This window comes from Myotis brandtii, unplaced genomic scaffold (genome assembly GCF_000412655.1).
Source record: "Myotis brandtii unplaced genomic scaffold, ASM41265v1 scaffold59, whole genome shotgun sequence".
Lineage (NCBI taxonomy): Eukaryota > Metazoa > Chordata > Mammalia > Chiroptera > Vespertilionidae > Myotis > Myotis brandtii.
In genome coordinates this window covers 5,501,077-5,519,386 of record NW_005370223.1, presented here as the reverse complement: position 1 = coordinate 5,519,386, position 18,310 = coordinate 5,501,077, and the positions used below count along the sequence as shown (strand labels likewise).

The 18,310-nt window shown below is 44.8% G+C and overlaps 1 protein-coding gene across 6 annotated transcripts in view; it reads left to right on the top strand.

The window, feature by feature from the left end:
• The window catches only part of NCALD (neurocalcin delta), a 222,268-nt gene that overhangs the window by 159,219 nt on the left and 44,739 nt on the right, over window positions 1–18,310 (top strand). For 2 of the 6 annotated variants that reach the window (XM_005879280.2, XM_005879278.2), the window contains one exon: window positions 9,192–9,350. The exons of 2 other annotated variants lie outside the window; for them this stretch is intronic. The gene's annotated coding sequence lies outside the window, so the exon portion shown is untranslated. Of the gene's footprint in view, window positions 1–1,483; window positions 1,547–3,050; window positions 3,125–9,191; window positions 9,351–18,310 lie in introns of all 6 variants that reach the window. 2 more of the 6 variants (XM_005879283.2, XM_005879279.2) reach the window with 2 other exon arrangements.

Here is an 18,310-nt window from a genome sequence, read left to right as displayed (position 1 = left end):
AACATTAAAGTCCTAGATTTGATTTTCAGGAAAGAAATCTCTAGTCTGAGAGATATTCCAGCTGCTGCTTGTCCTAATGGAAGGATTGTCGGTATTTCCTGAATTCTGTCCCAATGACTGCAGGAAAACCAAAGGCAGCATATGGCTGTTAGGAAAGATGAGTTTTTAAAAGGATGATCCTATAGTGTCTTTACTTTGATGATTTTAAACCTCATCCATTAGAGATAAATGTCAAGAAGAGTGTTCTAATATTTGGCTGTCTGCTCAGCTGCCTCCCACAGCCTTTCATGTGATTCAGACATCTAAAACCACGACCAATTGTGTGATGGCCATATTTACAACATCTTTGGCGATGAAATAAAAAATAGCATCCCACAAGCTATCCCACCCCACGCCTTCCCACGTCTCACCACAAATCAGGTGCAGCATGAGGTAACATCATCCAAACCGCAAGTATTTATTAACTGGCTGCTGCATCCACAGTATTAGAGTCGGCTTTTTGGTTCCCTCCCTCAGCTGGTCCTTGAGTGGTCTATCTCAATGGCCTTCTGAGATTTGTTTGCCTGCCCTTCAGTGCAAACATTCAGTCTTCCATGTTTTCAACAAGTTCTGAGCACCTACCAGACACTAGGGATGCTGTGGTGAACAAGACAGACGAGGTCCCCTACCATCATGGAACTTGCAGTCTAACTATATAGGCAACCTGCCCAGAGATCTATGTGTATCGGCAGCCAAGGTTTCTCTCCTACAGCTGTGCTGGCCAGTGAAATAAAAAAAGGAGAATCCTCACTAAAAGGAAAAACAGACTAACTAACATCAAAACAAAAGAGACAAGCAAACAACCTGGGAACTACTAGATTTTACACCAGAATCAAACCTTAGAAGAGACATTCTTCAGCTGGTGAATAGCCAGCCTAATGTGTAAGTCATTTGCTCGTATCAGTGACAAGGATTCCAGATCATTATGCCCAGCCCTACTGCCAGTGGGCCAAAGGCTGTCTATCTGTCCTCCAGTTCAGAGGAGACTTGTAGGTACAGACCTAGAGACTGATTTTTTAGTGCAAATACTCTGTCTTATGCAAATAGCGAGAGCCTTTCCATTTTATGAAAGGAATTCTTAAGTTAGTGGTGCCTAAGTATATCCGTACCATCTTCCCTGTACTAACCCAGTCAAGATCGGCTCACTGCTGTACTAAATGGCTCCATATCCCAGTGGCATACTACAGCACTGTTCACTTCCTGCTCACCCACAAATCGGATTTGGGAGAAGCTCTCTGCTCCACCCAGTTACCCGGGGATTCAGGCTCCTCTATCTAGTATAACTGGGGACAAATTCTGTCGGGAACCACCTGCAGGTGTTCCTTCGGGCAAGTTCCCTAGGTCACAGTTTTCTTACCTGGATCATGTTAGTATCTGCCTTATGGATTTTTAAGTGAACTTACTTGGCAATGTCCTGTGATCATTAATTTTCTACCTCTGGCAGGGCTGCCACCACCACCACCATCCGCCTAGAGACCAGGAGGTACTACTGCCCTAGCTGGAGGAGGTATGTCTCTGGTGTTATGAAAACAGCTAACTTTTAGAGAGTCTTATAAGCTCTTTTCAAAATAACTTTTTTCTTCCCTTTACAACATCTGTTTTTATAAATGAGGAAACTGAGGCACAGAGAGCTTAAGCAAATTGCCCGGTGTCACATGGTACATGATGGGGCTCTAGGTGTTTGGCTCTCGACTCCTGGCTCTTTTATTCACTGTGTTATGCTGCCTGTCAAGCTGGAATAGATCGTGGTTTTCCTAGAAGTAACGTTGTATGTGGTGGCAGATTGTACTCTACCAAAATGGCCACGTAATTATATCTACGTCCACATGCTCGTCTAGACTCTTGACACTCTCCATCAAGAGGTGGAGTCTACTGTCCTCCTCTTGAATCCACACGCGCTGTGATTGGTTTCAACAGATAGAGTACCGTGGGAGCAATGCTAGGTGACTTCCAAGGCTGGATCATAGAAAGAATACAGTTTCTTTTCCTCTCGGCTATTTTTTCTATTTCTCTTACACACGACACTTGCCCTTGGAAACCAGCTCCCATACTATGAGGAAGCCCATACCATGTAGAGCAAGCATGTCAAATTCAAAGGCTAACACGGGCCAAATAAAGGAGGCATGCGGCCTGCAGGCCACGAGTTTGACATGCTTGATGTAGAGAGACCACATGTTGGAGTTAAAGCCAACACTTCCCACGAAGGTCTCAGCCAACAGCCAGCATCAACTGTCAGGCGTGTGAGGGGGCAATCCCTCAGAGGATTCCAGGCCCCAGCCATCAGAGCCCCCTTAAGCCCTCCTGATGCCAAGGAGACCAGAGATGAGCCATCTCTGCCCGGCCAGCCCTAAATTGCAGATTCATGAACAAAAATAAAAATTGTTGTTTGTTTAAGTTCGTAAGTTTTAGAGTTATTTCTTAGGCAACTAGAATAACTAGAACATATGGGGTCATTAGAGATGACTGGAATACTGTATAGAGGAATAAACTTTAAGTATATACAGATGAAATAATATTTTGTGATTTGGCATAAATAGCTAATCTAATTAAAATTATTTCTGAAGGAAACTGAGCCTTCCGGGACTCCTGCCCCTGATCAATGCACACCAGGGCTTGGAGGGTCTGGGGGGTGGAGGCTGGAGAAGCCCTTGTTTCAGCCCTCACCGCCCCTCTCCCGGAATCAGTGCCAAATAAGAAGGAACAAGTAAAGTTAAAAAGAAGAAAGAAAAGACATTTCAGCTACCAACCAAAGTATAAACAGCTTAGGTCCACACCTGTGTGTGAATTTGGAACAGTATCTTACATATTAATGCTGTTGCTGGTCTAGAAGATTGGGGCTCCACTGAAACCGGCCTCCATGCTTTAGTAAAACCTCCCCCATTGCCCCCTGCTTTCTGGGACCCTCTCTGCAGGACAGTCCAGTGCCCATGGCAGTTCCTGTACCATTTTCCCCTGGTCACTGCTTAGTCCTCCTTCTCTGCCTAATCTGCTGCCTCGCTTTCTATTGTTAGATCCTGCAATCTCCTTGACACTCTCTTCTGCCCCATTTCCAGTGCTTCAAGGCCAGGGAATTCCTCTCGGTCAGGTAAGATTTCGCTCCTTTAGCAAAGCCTTTCCCTCTTGACAAAGCTGCCAAAATGGCAGCTGTCCAGCTGGCTTGTGGCTCCATATGTTGGTCAAACCTAGCACGTGGAATCCTCAGAAATATTGTCCTTGTGCCCTCACTCAAGGAGGCATCTCCGTCTCTCCTGCAGGAGAGAAATCAATATCCCCCGACTCTCTTCTCACTTACTTAAATGTCACCCCCTCCTGATGGGCTTCCCGCCTTCCCTTTAGAAAGCTAATTGGCTTGTTTGATCAGTCACATATTATTTCAATGTTTATTAACCTCATATGGTGAGCCCTGAAGTTAAGCACCTACAAAAAGATTTCTTTGGTGTCCAAGGACTGGTAAAGTTCCTCCAGCTGCCTCTTATTTGCTTACTATAGACACCAGGCAGATGTGGTCCAGTCATCCAGACCTTTCAGTGACCAATACATGACCCACCTCATCCAAGATTTCCCAGCGAAGTAGGATACTGCAAGGGTAGTAGGTCCAGCCAGTCTTTGAAAAGGTTACAGTCCTGCTGGGTAACACAGGCAGCTGCGGTCCAGAGCTATGTCTGCTTTATTGGTTACAATCTCTCATAAGGCCTAGAGTAGTGCTGGACACATAGTACTCACTGATTATAATCTCTGGTAAATGATTAATGAATAGATTGACTACAGGAGGACATGTGGCAGTGAGACAACTGTATAGAAGAAGTGAGTGATGAAGAACATTTGGCATGACCTACGGGAGTGAAAGGATTGTCCATGAGTAAGAAACATCTTAAATATGTCCTGGCAACAGAAATAGGACACCCTATATGGGATCAAGAAACTGGCTTGGGGGGAAAAATCCTTACAATCCACAAGGTTGGTCTATGGAGGATCTAGAATTGGTCAATTTAAGATAGGCTGGATTTGATCTGATAGACAGCAGGAAGCTAGGAAAAGGCTAGGAGATAGTGAGAGATGTATGTATGAAACAGTGTAATAATACTTTAATCACTCTTTTTCCTTTTGCTGTAGACAATTTACTTTTAAAATCCTGAATATTTATTGTGTTTCCTTTTCTTCTATTTTTCTCATAGAAAAGTTCTAACTTTAAATTTAAAGACATGAATTCTTCTTTTGCCCTCAGTACTGTCTGAGTGGCCTTTGTAACTGTAGCTTGGAGATATCTGTAGGGAGAACTGTGTCTTTTTTTTTAAGTATAAGTGTGTCCCATGAAATATTTGGGACATATACTAAAGCATTGTTGGTAGTTTAACTAAAATTCAGATTTAACTGGGCATCCTCTATTTCATCTGGCAGCCCTACCGCTAATCCTAGTCGTGGAAACTTTCCAGAAGGTTCAGGCTGTCAAATTTGGATGCCTGGCCACCATAAATGGACAAGAATAGAGGGCAGGGGGTGTGCCTTATTATCCTCACCTTCCTTCGAAAGTCTAGCGCAGCACTCAGCTTATCACGGATATGTTGGAGTCAGTATTACACAGTTCTTATTCAAAGGAGACTAACCTTGGTGCTGGCCACATGGGAGTTGAAGGAGGGGAGAGCCTGGGCAGCAGAACTGACATGCCCTGGGTAGACCTCCTCGAACCCATGGCGATGAGTCGTCCATGCTGACTCACTGTCCATGGTCTCCATCACCTGTGACATCGATGGTGATGTCAGGGGCTGGAAACTCTATCTCACAACCTACATATGTCTCCATCTTTCTCTTCTTTCTAGCTTCATGGGTGCAAACCTCACTTCAAATATCATGAGTTACTGTGAAGATTTTTTTAATTAACTCACATTTCCCCGCTGGTTAACGTGATCATTTCAGAGTTACATCTCCATTGTGGGTTGATTTTTTTCTTCCCAAAGGTAATAAGTTAATGAATTATGCACAAGGGAAGTTTCTACTTCAAGGAAGCTTGTAAAATGAAAGAACACTTTGGTTCTTTCATTGTAGGTCCCCATTTTTTTTTAAAGTCAGGGCACACCTGTTTCCAGGAAATGGTTTGTTAATAAGATAGCATGGGCTTTGTGGGAGTGTGCCAAAGAATCTTCAAGATGTTGTGTTCTTTTTTTATTTATTTTCCCAAATTGCTATCTGAGGAAAGACATTAATGGGAGGAAAGCGCAGCAGCCATCTATTGGTAATTAGTGCGTCTATGGTGTCTGCTTCATTGCATTCCACTCTGGCTCATTACTGATAATTACTGGGGCTTTCTTGGCGATGTTTAAGAGGCAGACCACTCAAATCCCCTTGCTTGTCATGGAAGCATTTTAACTTCGCCTAACTAATACCCCATGGCCGTCTGGATTAGTCATTTCCCATTACCATCTTTGAGGTCCGTTAGTATTAATCCCTCATTACTTGGTGAGAAAACCAAACCCCCAAGAACATGTGGTAATCAGTCAGGGCCATGACTACTAAACCTCTTTCCTCTGCTTGTCATCTTTCACCGTCTTCTTGGGTGTCTGAAGACCAAAATTTAGAAAAGGTGTTTCCGTTTGCACAGCTAGCCCTATGTTTAGGAAATGAGTATTCATCTCTACTCTCATGTAAGAATTGCCAAGTGCTTTAATAGCATGCCAGTGGTGGGGTCTCTTTCCCAGGCATTCTGAGTCATTTAGTTTGGGGTGCAGCAATGGCATAGGGTTTTTGTTTTTAATAGTAATAATCTTCCATGATGCTACGTGCAAGGAGCGTTGAGAGTGCAGGCTCAGGCAAAGTAAGCAGAGGTTCATGGGATCTGAAGTTCCAAATCCGATTCAACAGCCTCCTCCCAGAGGTCTTCACCATCCCACCAGTAGAGCCCCTGGATATGGAGCCTCTGGAGACATATACACTTAGCCTGGGTGAAAGGACACATTAGCACAGGGTGGTTTACCAGTTAATCCCAGCAGAAGGGCATCACTCTGATGAAGGGACAGGGAGAGAACAAACCTAGGGTATGATGTGTTGACCAGACGGTAAAGGAGGGGTAAAGGAGGGAACCCTGAGCTGCCCCAGGATCATGACCATTTAGAAGTGACATGTCCCTGGGCAGTGGTCTCAGCAAGTGAATAGGTAAGGGTTGGGGGAGGGAATCAAGGGAGGCTTTTTGGGTCAGAGCAGCATGCACTCTGAGGTCAGACTGACTATTATTTAAGCTCTGTGACCTTGGGCAGGTTACTAACTCTTAAATGATCAGTTTCCTAATTTAGAAAACAGGTAAAAATCGCAGCCAGCTCTTCTTTGGTTGGTACCTGGAACAAGATACTATATGATATAATGCATCAGTGTGCACTGGCCTTCTCAGAGTCACTGGATCTCTGTTAAGTTTTCTTGATTAAAATGGGAATGGACCATTACCCTCTCCCACGTAACTAATTCTCACAAGGAAATACAACTTAGATGTAAGGTGGTAAGCCATATGTTGACACGGAAGCAAGAGTGGATAAAACCTTAGAAGGGAGTCCCTTGACCTCAGAGCTGTAGGGTGAAGCTGTGGAGCCCAGGATCAGACTATGCCCATGGACCAAAGGATGAGGACAGGCACCAGGAAGCTAAATGAAGTTGGGACAAGACTTGCCTCAAAGAGCACAGAGAGCTACCAAAGTCAGAGGCTATGGAGCCACATCCCAAGAAAATCCATGACCCAGAAACCAGGAAAGGTGCCCAAAGTTGGAAGAATTGGTTTCAGGAATAGCCTTCTAGAGCTCGCTGCTCAGAACCAGCCGGATTCTTTGTTCTCTGTCTCCTTGGAGAGTGGCTTAAGCCAAGGAGGTCCCAGAAGTGAGTATCTTAGCAGTCATTCTGACAAGCTGTGTGCTGCTAGGGAAATGCTCTTTCTAAATCAGAGCCCCCTGACTCTGCTCTAAGATGATGGACCTCGAAGCACAGCGGGACCCACAGGAAGCTGGGTCCGTGGGATGTTCCATGGTTAACATATTTACTTGCTGAGCAAATGAAATTTAATGCATTTCTCTATTGGAGGACTTTTCAGTGCTTTTAATTTTCTTGTAAATGTCTAAGAGGAGGATATGGTGATATGTGTTTTTAATTTTTTAATATTTTTATTGATTTCAGAGAGGAAGGGGGAAGGAGAGATAGGAAATAGACCCATCTATTGGCATTCTGCGAGGCCTGTTAATATCTAGTCTGAAAATCTTGGCATATGGCAGTAAAGGCTGCCCCAGGTGTGTTTTGTAACCACAGGCTTTGCAAGTTTAAGTGGAGGAGAGAAGTGGAACACAAATGGGCAATTTTCTCCGACTCTTTTATTGTGGGTAGTGTTTGTTTTAAGCAGTTTCCCAAATAACTAAAGCCTTTCCTCTATGTTTGTGCTATTGCATTCTTGCAATGATGCATTTTATTTTATATTTTTTAATATACATTTTTATTGATTTCAGAGAAGAAGGGGGAGAGAGTGAGAAATAGAAACATTAATGATGGGATAGAATCATCGATCAGCTGCCTCCTGCACACCCGACACTGGGGATAGAGCCTGCAACCTGGGCATGTGCCCTGACCGGGAATTGAACTGTGACCTCCTGGTTCATAGGTCGATGCTCAAACACAGAGTCACGCCGGCCGGGCGGAATGATGCATTTTAGGGAGAGTTTCACCCACCTCACCTCATCCCTCCCCTGAACTTGCTGATGTGGAGGTACCATGATGCCAGCTAGCATGGTCCCTGCAGAGGGTCCCTCAGACCCTGCTCAACCAAAGAGCTGCCTCGAATGGCAGCCAGGACTTGTTACTGCCTGTGGGTTCCATCCATCTGCACCCACCCTACAGCTGTTCACATGATATTTTTATTTTCTGGAGGGGTCAGTGGAAGGAGAAGCAGCAACTTTGGTGAGGAGGAGGAGGAGGAGGAAATGAGCTCAGATCCACAACTATAATGATTAAGAGAGAGCTCATTGGTCTGAACTCTGTGCATCCTCAGTTATGATTGATTTAGGGGATTAAATGTAAACCTTATTAGTTACACTTGGTAATATGTAAACATTTAGTGACCATATTTTTTTCACCCGGAACTGTAACATAGTCTAAAGATTTTATCTATTTTTCAAACATTGATATGAACAGTCTTCAACCAGCATAAGGATTAAGCCACATGTAGTGTTAGATTAGACAAATCACTGTGTTGAGAATAAAACTATTTGAAATCAGGACTTGAGGGAAATCTGGACTGTGGCTGACTGCCCTGTGCCCTGGGGAAGACAAAGAAACTTGGAAGTTCATGCCATTTGCCAAGTGGGTCGAGAGTCCCTGTTGTCCCCAGAGACAGTGGCACACACAGGCCACTCACTCTAACTTTCTTTAGTAAAGAAATAGCAACTATTTGCTATCCTCCTTCTTTGCAGGAAGGCAACAAGGCATTTACCTAGGGAATCTGGCTTTTTTTTCTTTTCTAAATATGTTTTTATTGATTTCAGAGAGGAAGGGAGAGGGAGAGATAGAAACATCAATCATGAGAGAGAATCATCAATCTGGTGCCTCCTGCATGCCCCCCACTGAGGATCAAGGCCAAAACCCGGGCATGTGCCCCCACCGGGTGTCGAACCATGACTCTGGGTTCATGGGTTGATGCTCATCCGCTGAGCCACACTGGCCGGGTGGGAATCTGGCATATTAAATCATTTTTTTCTATGTAAATTGTTACTACCAGAGAATAAGAAGCAGCCTATTTACAAAGATTGTTGGTGAGGGAGAAGATCCATAAAAAAGATAATTACAATACTTCTGGCTAATGTTTATAATGCCAGCTCTAGATGAGATGTTTTTAAGGGAGTTAATCTAGAAAGCCAGGCAGGGTCAGCTGTTTGGGGCTCTTGACTGGAGAGACGATGAGTAAAAGAGAACCAAGTGATGCCCCTTGGCTATTCCAAAGCTGTCCAGCATCTGCACAAGAAACATGGGTGCTCGCAGTGTCCAGTTGGAGGGCGCAGGGACGCATAGCAAGTTTCCCGAAAACCAGTGCTTTCTCTCTGAAATGTATGGCCACGAAGGATGCATTTCTGGGATCTGGTGTTTCCTGGCTCATTCAAATAACAATGATAATGTTAGGAACCTTCCAACTACAGGATTCTTCTGCATTCTCGATGACAAGAACAGCCAGAGCCTCGTCCATCTGCTCATGATCTTCGCTCCCGTTGCTTGAATCCTATTCCTGGGCTGCTGGGTCTTCCATCCGTGCTCGACTGCGCCCCCTTCAGTCCGCTGGCCAACATTATCCTGTGAATGTAAGTGGCTCCGCCGGGTTAATGAGGTTATCTGATATTTTTCCCCCTCTGTGGTGGCTAATTTTGTTTGAGATTTCACAGTGCTTCTACATTTATATATGTAAACAGAGGCACGTTTTCCTCCATGTCCGCAAGTGTCTCAGCAAAAAAGAGAATTTGCATTCACCTTCCATCATGCCTGCCTGTTTCGGATTTGAAAAGCTGTGGGTCAGTGTGTGAATGTGTGAATGTGTGTCCATTAGACGATCCTACATTAGTTCCCAAAGGAAAGGAAATGGCTGTTCTAGCTTAGGTTTTGGAAATATCCAGAGTGTGCAGGGCAATAGCCACGTAAAACAGCGGTTCTCAACCTGTGGGTCGCGACCCTTTCACAGGGGTCGCCTAAGACCATAGTAAAACACATATATAATTACATACTGTTTTTGTGATTAATCACTATGCTTTAATTATGTTCAATTTTTAACAATGAAATTTGGGGTCACCACAGCTTGAGGAACTGTATTAAAGGGTCGCGGCATTAGGAAGGTTGAGAACCACTGAAAGCTCACAGGTATATTTTAATTCATTTTCTTTATGAAGAGGGAGAACCAGGTCCATCAGCACGTCACTAACGGACTGTTTGAAAAACAATAAACATGAGTCTTAGGAATTAGATAAGTTGGGCATAGGACTTCAAGTTTAATATGAACAGCGTTCTTATAAGATACTTAGGATGTGGACATTGGTTTGGTTTCCTGTGGCTGCTCTTACAAGTTGCCGCACATTTAGTGCCTGAAACAACAGATTGATTCTCCTACAGTTTTGGAGGTCAGAGCCTGAAGTAGGTCAGCAGGACAGAGTTCCTTTCTGGAGACGCTGGGGAGGAATCTGTTTCCTTGCCTTTTCCAGCTTCTGGGTTCCCGCATCACCGACCTCTGCTTCTGTTGCCACATCTTCTCCCCTGACGCGAGCGCTCCTGCCTCCCGCTTATCGGGACCCTTGTGATAACACTGCCCGCCTGCAAAATCCAGGCGAGCCTTCTGTCTCCGGACTCTTTGTTATAGCTGCCAAGTCTCATTTGCCACATGAGGTAACACGCTCACAGGGTTCAGGACGTGGACGTCTTCGCGGCCCATTACATTCTGCCACGACAGATAAAGTCACTTCCCCTTTCCGATCGGTTTTCTCACTGGTCTCCCCCAAAAGCTGAAGGAGCTCAGCCCAGCTCCGACCTGCAGGTGTGGACTGTGAAGGTGAACGTGCCAACCTGCAGAAAGACCCCCTACGAGGAGGCCTCCATCCCAGGGAAACTTCCAGTGGGCACCACATTGATGTTTTCTCCCTTTCCTGCCAGAGTCTTGCAAGTGTAACATGTGGCCCACCACACAGAAGCAAGAGGTGTGGAGGTAGTATTCATGAGCTCCAGGGCTCCGGAATAAGGAGGTTCAGACTCCCAGCCTGTCCCTTCCTGAGTCTGCAATCTTGCACACGTTCCTTATTTAATCAAACCTCAAGTTGGGTATCTGCTAAACAGAGATAATGTCCATAATTGCTGTGAGATTACAAAAATAAAGCGTGCAAAATGCTTAGCACATGCCTGGAGGTCAGTTATTGCCCAGTGAGTGGTGGTCACGGCAGGGATGCTCTTGCTCTGGGCTGCCCAGTACGCCAGAGGTAAAGAGTGGACACAGCAGGGCAGAGGGCACTGGGAGTGGAGAGAGCTGCAGGTCTAGCTAAAGGCCAAAGCCATCTCTGTGTTAATAAATGAGGCAGACCACCAGCATCATGCAAAAGAAATGGAATTCTGTGCTTACATTGAACTTGCAGCTTTTGCACATGCAAAGTCTGAGAACTGAGTAATAAGACCCGGAATGGGAAGGCCAACCCCAGCATGGAATGGTCTAGAATGTGACCTTCTCAATATCCTAAGAGAGGAGTCCTGATTAGCTCAGTCCATGGCAACTGCCTTATGCTGGTTAAGACTGACACCTGATTCTTTGTAACATTTATAGCTATATGAATCATTTGTTTGCTGGCTTATTCTTTTTTTATTGATTTTTTACAGAGAGGAAGGGAGAGGGATAGAGAGTTAGAAACATCGATGAGAGAGAAACATCGATCAGCTGCCTCCTGGGTATGTGCCCACAACCAAGGTACATGCCCTTGACCGGAATCGAACCGGGGACCCTTGAGTCTGCAGGCCAACACTCTATCCACAGAGCCAAACCGGTTAGGGCGTGCTGGCTTATTCTTAAGTAATGGGTAATACTATTTTATCCCATAGTGTGGTTTCAGCTTTATTCTCAATAAACCACTTTATTGTCATTCTAAATCCTGATTTTAAAATCCTTCTCCAGATGTTATATGTGTGATGTTGGACCAAGCGAATTCTACCTACAAAAGCACTAGTGTTCATTACATATTCGCTCTAAGCCAGTCATTGCTTGTGCCAACTGCCTAAAATACACTTTACTATTTATTCCATGCAATCATTTGATTATAATTCTAATTGACTCTACAGATGACAAACTGAGACTTCAAAAGTCTGAGTAACTTGCCAGACTTACAGCACTTGTAAGTGGTTCAGCCCAGAGTCCAATCCAGATCTTTCTGTCTCCAAGCCCCAGATTCTGGCACTTCCAGGGAGAAAAACTAAGAGATAATAAAAAATATCAGGAACAACAAAAATTACCTCTGAAATGGAAAAAAATGTCCATAAATGGAAGAAAATGAATTTCAGAATTACATGTCGATTATGATTAGATTTTTGTAAACTAAATAGGAATTACATATAGTTATATATGTTATACTTTGTTATATTACAAATATAGTAATATATATTTTAAAACTTTTTTGAAAACTGATGAAAGCTATGGGTCACTTTTCCTTTAAAATGCATATGCAGCCCTAGCTGGTTTGGCTCAGTGGATAGAGCATCGACCTGCGGACTCAAGGGTCTCGGGTTCAATTCCAGTCAAGGGCACATGCCTGGGTTCTGGGCTCGATCCCCAGTGCGGGGCATGCAGGAGGCAGCCAATCAATGATTCTCGTTCATCATTGATGTTTCTATCTCTCTCTCCCTCTCCCTTCCTCTCTGAAATCAATAAAAATATAAAAATAATAATTAAATAAAATGCATATGCATACATGCACACAAAACTTCACACACAGCTTCAAGCGGTTCATGTTAGGGATCTCGAATACATATATATTACATGTACGGAAAAATCTGGAAGGACATACAGCAAATTGTTAATTACACTCTTTGAGGAATGGGATTGTAAGATATTTTTCATGTTATCCTTTATGTTATTCTGTTTTGGTTGAATTTATTTCCAATGAGCATGTATTATTTCTGTAACTATGAAAAATTTAAGATTATAAATGGAGTCCAAGTGTTTCCCATTTAAAATGGGATTTACTGTTTATTTTTTTTCTGATGACCAGGCTTCTAGTGTTTTCTTAAGTCATAACTCAGGATGGATAGACCTCTGAAAAAATGTAAAGAATGCCTTTGTGAATGCACTCAATAGAGGCCATATTATGGAAAAAGAAACTTTCCCTACAAGTTAAGATTAACTGAAAAGTAGGCGTGTTGGAGATAGGGCTGCAGGGCCCTTAAATAGCATTTTCCGAAAGTGTTATCAGTGTTCTCGGCTGTGAAGGCGGCGTGTGCACGGGACTTTCAGAGAAGTCCTTTAGTGAGAACTGAAAGGACCTTATGACAGGTAATACGTGCTCTGTAATAACTGAACGTAAACGAGGTGAATGCTACATTGCAGTGGGAAAAAGCCGAGTCAGTTACAGGAGAGGTCCGTGTGCTAAGCGAATTATCCTTGGGCTATCGTGTAAAATGCTTCTTAAGCCTCATTTCCAGTCGGTCTGGCTCTAATTGAAAGGGCTGTTTCCAGGGCGCCCTGTTCTTGACTGAGGGAGTTTCCTTCCGCTCCCACCTGCTCTCTTTCGCTGTCCCCTGGGTTGCGGTGTCAGGATGGTCATCTTACAGAGTAACACTGGGTCTGGAAGACACTTTCTCTCCCCACTCCCACCCCTCCCCCACACATACATCCCTGTCTCTCGGTGCAGGGACTTTCCATCCAGCTTTATAATGAAATCGGATTCTGAGTGAAAACCTGTAATATTGCAGCCTGATTTAATCTTGGTATATTAGTTTTTGTGTCAGTTGGGTGTTCTTTTGTTTATTTGTTTCTAAATTTATTTTAATATTAGTATTTTTTTTTAAAAAAAGGAATAAATGTACAGTGAAAAGTAAGTCATTTCCTACCCCAGGCCATTAGATCCCGAAACCTGTTGGGGTTTGACAATAGCTGGAGACCCCAGGAACTCACTCAAGGATTGTAGTGAGCATCTTCCCACCGCAGCACATCTCCAGAACAGACCCCCCTCCCCCACGCCAGTTTCATGTAGCAACTGCAGGAGCAGCAAGTATTTGTGAAACCCTTTGGGTCCGCACCAGTGTGGTGGGTAACAAAGGGCAGGACTTCTCTCCACTGCCCTGGCCAATCTGAAACTGGAATCTGCACACTGCTATTGGTTCTTCTCCCTGGATGCGATGGGAGTGCTGTTTGCATGGAGTGCTGTGTGTGGAAGTGCTTGTAAGGATGTTGTATCATACATCCTTCCCAGAGGTTGGGACCAGAGGAGGATGCAGAGCCCTTTGCACACCGCTCTGCAGGATTAGGAGCTCCCTGCACGCTGGGACGAGGAGCCTGACAGCTAACTTTTGCCGGTGCCATCGCAGGTCTGAGCTCCCTGCGGGAGGCAGTCCTATGAGTAGCAGGCCCTGTTAGAGGCAAGGAGTACACTGTTGGAGTCAAGAGTCTCTGCTTCCAGTTTATAACAACCTGGGTTTCCGTCCTGGCACAGCCACTTACTGATTTTGTTTGGTAAAGTTTCTCACGATCTCTTAATATCTGTTCCCTTGCCTGGGAGATAGAGGTAATAGTATCTGCCTTGTCAAACCATTAGGAGGATTAAGTGGGCGTGACATGTAAAGCACCTCGCACCGCAGTGAGGTGCTCCGTAAATGGCAGCGGATGACATGGGTAGCATGAAAAGTCTTTCTTTCGACCCCCCCTTTCTCTGCCAGCTGCTGTCCTTCCTTCCTACACCCCTTTTAAACAAAGCTCTTCCAAAGAGAGCCCCAACTCCCCGTCTCCTACTTCCCTCCTTGCCTTAGCTCCTAACCCCACTCCCAGGGGCTTTGGCCTCACCTCTCCAATGCTACTTTTTTTTTTTTTTTTGGTCAAGGTTGCCAGTGGCCATTGCATGGCTGAATGCAATGACATTTACCAGTGGCAGCAATTAATCAGCAGCATTTGATAGACAAGATTCCCCCTTCCTTCTTGGTATGATCTCCCCTCGGCCTCTGGACAACACACTTCCTTGGTGTCCTCCTGACTCAGTGACTGCTCCTTCTCAGTCTCTGTGGCTCAAGTCCCTGATATTTTAGACAGTGCAGGGACCAGGACTCAGCGACAGCTACTTGTTTCTATCAATATTTATCCCCACAGTGATACTACCTAGTCTTCTGGCTTAGAATACCATCTTTGCCAGGGATTCCCAAATATATGTTACCAGCCCTGAACGAAGTCCCAAATTCCAGACTCATACCCAACTGCCTACTGGACTCTCCACTTGAATGTCTAAGAGGCATCTCTTAGCACCATGAGTCCGTCAGGGTTTGCCAGAGAAACAGAAGCAGTAGGATATAAGAATGTATGTATTAAAAAGATTATGGATACAGGCAAATCCCAAGATCTGCTGGGTGAATCAGCAAACTGGAGACCCTGATGTTTAGTTCCTGTGTGAGTCCAAAGGCCTCAGAACCAGGAGACCTGATGGTCCAGTTCTTGTCTAAAGGCTGACAGTCCCCAGACCCAAGAAGAGCCCATGTTTCAGTTTGATCTACAGGCAAGAAAAATGCCAATGCTCCCGTGTGAAGGCAGTCAAGCAGGAAGAGTTCTTTTCCTGGTGGGAGGGGGAGGACGCAGCCTTTCTGCTGTGTTCAGGCCTTCAACTGATTGGATGAGGCCCACACACAATAGAGAGCAATCTGTTTCACCTCCTCTACCCATTCAGATGTGAACCTCAGCCCAAAGCACAGAACACTCAGAATGATCTTTGACCAAAGAACTGGGCACCCTGTGGCCCAGTCAAATTGACACATAAAATTAACCATCCCATACAGCAAGTCCAAAAATTGGACTCCTGATCTTTGGGACAAACATTACTCTACCTATACCTTCCCCTGACATTGGTTGGCAATGGATTCTTCCAGTTTGGCTCAAGCCAAAGACCTAGGAGTCATCCTTAACTCATCTCTTCCTCTCACATCTCACATACAACCTGTCAGAAGATCCTGTTTACCCTACCTTGCAAACATCCAGAATTCAACCATAGCTTGCTACTTCCATTGCTACTGCCCTAATGTGAGCCACATCATTGCTCGTGGAGACCTATTGTGTGCACATATTTAAAACTGTTGCCACCAGCACTCCTGCTCTCCTTTGCTTTCATTTTATCCATAAGTACTTCTCACCTTTTATATACCACACTAGAGGCCTGGTGCATGAAATTTGTGCGGGGAGGGGGGGTGTCCCTCAGCCTGACCTGCAACGATGCCAGCGTCCTGTGCTCTGATCTCTGGCCAGAGGCCCCTCCCTCCACACGGCCAGGGCGTGGGATGCTGGGCCCCTGGCCCCTCCCTCTGCAAGGCCAGGTTGCAGGACGCTGGGTTCCTGTCACCAGGGGCAACAGCGAGCCCAGTGTCCCGCGCCCTGCCTCTGGCCAGAGGGCCCTCCCTCCACATGGCCGGGGCATGGGACACTGGGCTCACGTCGCCAGGGCGATGCCGCCAGCATCACCCCCCACCATGGGCTCCGTCATCTTTGTCACAGAGTGACAGTTAATTTGCATATTACTCTTTTATTAGATAGGATAATTCCTTATTTATCCTGATTGGCATTTTTCTGTCTGCCTTGGGTAGAATGCCTAGAACAGTGCCTGCTGTGTAGTATATGAGTCATAAATGTTTGTTGGAAGAATTGCCGTTGTAGAGATGAGAAAACTCAGTATATAGCCATTAAGCAATGTGCCAAGGTTACACATTAGTGAGAGGGAAGCTCTTCTGAAGTGATGCTTAACAGTCACGGGCCAGAAGCACTGATGTAACGATGCGTCTGCAGTACTATTGTTGGGCATCTCTTTTCCATCTATTTTTTTTTTTTAATTAAAAATAGACCTTACCCACTTAGCAGTGTGTGTAGACCAGTGCTCATTTACATAGTTGTGCTTGACCATGGGAAAAGTTTTATTCTCTTAATCTTATCTCTATGCCTTTCAGGCATCTGATAAGATCCCCTGGTTTTGAAATAATTTCACTTCTCAGAAATGAATGGACTAATTTGATGCCCCCCTTGACTTTTTTAAGCTCATTAGAAGCCAAACCAGATATCACTTTGGAGCTTTACTTATAAGTTAATCCTTTGATCATCTTATAATATGTATAATGGTATTAAATTATAAGAGAAAAGGGGATTTTTACTAACTATATCTTTGTATAACCATCCTCAAATATGAGATGAGCACTTACTCTGTGTGGGCTTGGTGATAGGTGGGGGTAATTAAGAGGCTTCTAGAAATTCCTGGTCTAATAGGGAAGTGTGTATATATATTAGCTAGGATATTAATTCAGCTACTTTAACAGAGACTAAATAACAGTGCTTAAACAAAATAGAAAAGCTTCTCTCTCTCTCTCTCTCTCTCTCTCTCTCTCTCTAAGGTCCCCTAAGGTCCACTGGGGCTCCACTCCTTCCAAAAATTAGACTCTTGATCTTTTGGACAAAAGTTACTCTACCTGCAACTTCCCCTGTCATTGGTTGGCAATGGATTCTTCTAGGTTGGCTCAAGCCAAAGACCTTGAAGTCATCCTTAACTCATCTCTTCCTCTCACATCTCACATACAACCTGTCAGAAAATCCTGTTTATTCTCCCTTCAAAACATCCCCTATTGTGTTATTTTCATGATGGCAGAATTGGCTCACACTCCCACATGCCCATTCTGGGCCCTGGGAAGAGGGAGGAGGAAAAGTGAGCAAGTGGCTTCCTTTGAAGGAGATGACCCAGAAGTTGCGCATCTCAGTTTTACTCAGATCCCATTGGGCAGAACTTAGTCACATGACCATACTCAAGCCAAGAAACTTCGTGTGAAAAAAAAGAGAAACTTAGAGTGTAGGTTAGCCACATGCCCAGCTTGGGGACCTGTGTTACTAAAAGGAAGGAGTGATTGACTGTGGGAGACAAATGAAAGTCCCTGCTCGGCCACATCTGCAAATATTCCTGCTGCTCCAACGAGGAAGGTCTTCAAGGACACGGCTGCACCTCACCTTCTCAACACCTTGCTCATTGCGAGTGGCCAATAAATATTTGTTGATTGGGTGATTCGATTAATGTACTTTCATCCAAGAGATTTTGTGGAGGGATTTTATTATAATGCCTCAAACAAATACTGTTCAATCCCACGGTAAATACTTCAGAAAAAAAAATAAACGGCAAAGGATCCATGGTCACAGATGGGTTCTCCGTACACTTACCCACCCCTTCATGCTAACCTTGGGAGCCCGCCATAGTAAAACAGGTGCAAACGATAGAATAGGGCTAAATGGTTTGTGTTGCAGTGGGTCAGCGGCTTCATTGATGCTCCCAGAGATTAAGCTACCTCCCGGCAAATCTGCAGACCTTCATTCTGGGAACTAAACGCCAGAGGTTAGTGTGGTTGCGTGTCGTACAGACTGCTTTCCTTTCCGAATTCATCCTGCTCCACGGGACCGGGTTCCCAGAACTTCCCCTCCCCCAGGTGGCAGTCCGGCTGGTAGAATTGTTGTCTCTAGTCCATGAGGAAATGAAAACGGACGCTGCTGGAGGAAGTAAATAGAGCAGCAGTAAAGCGTCCCTGCCCT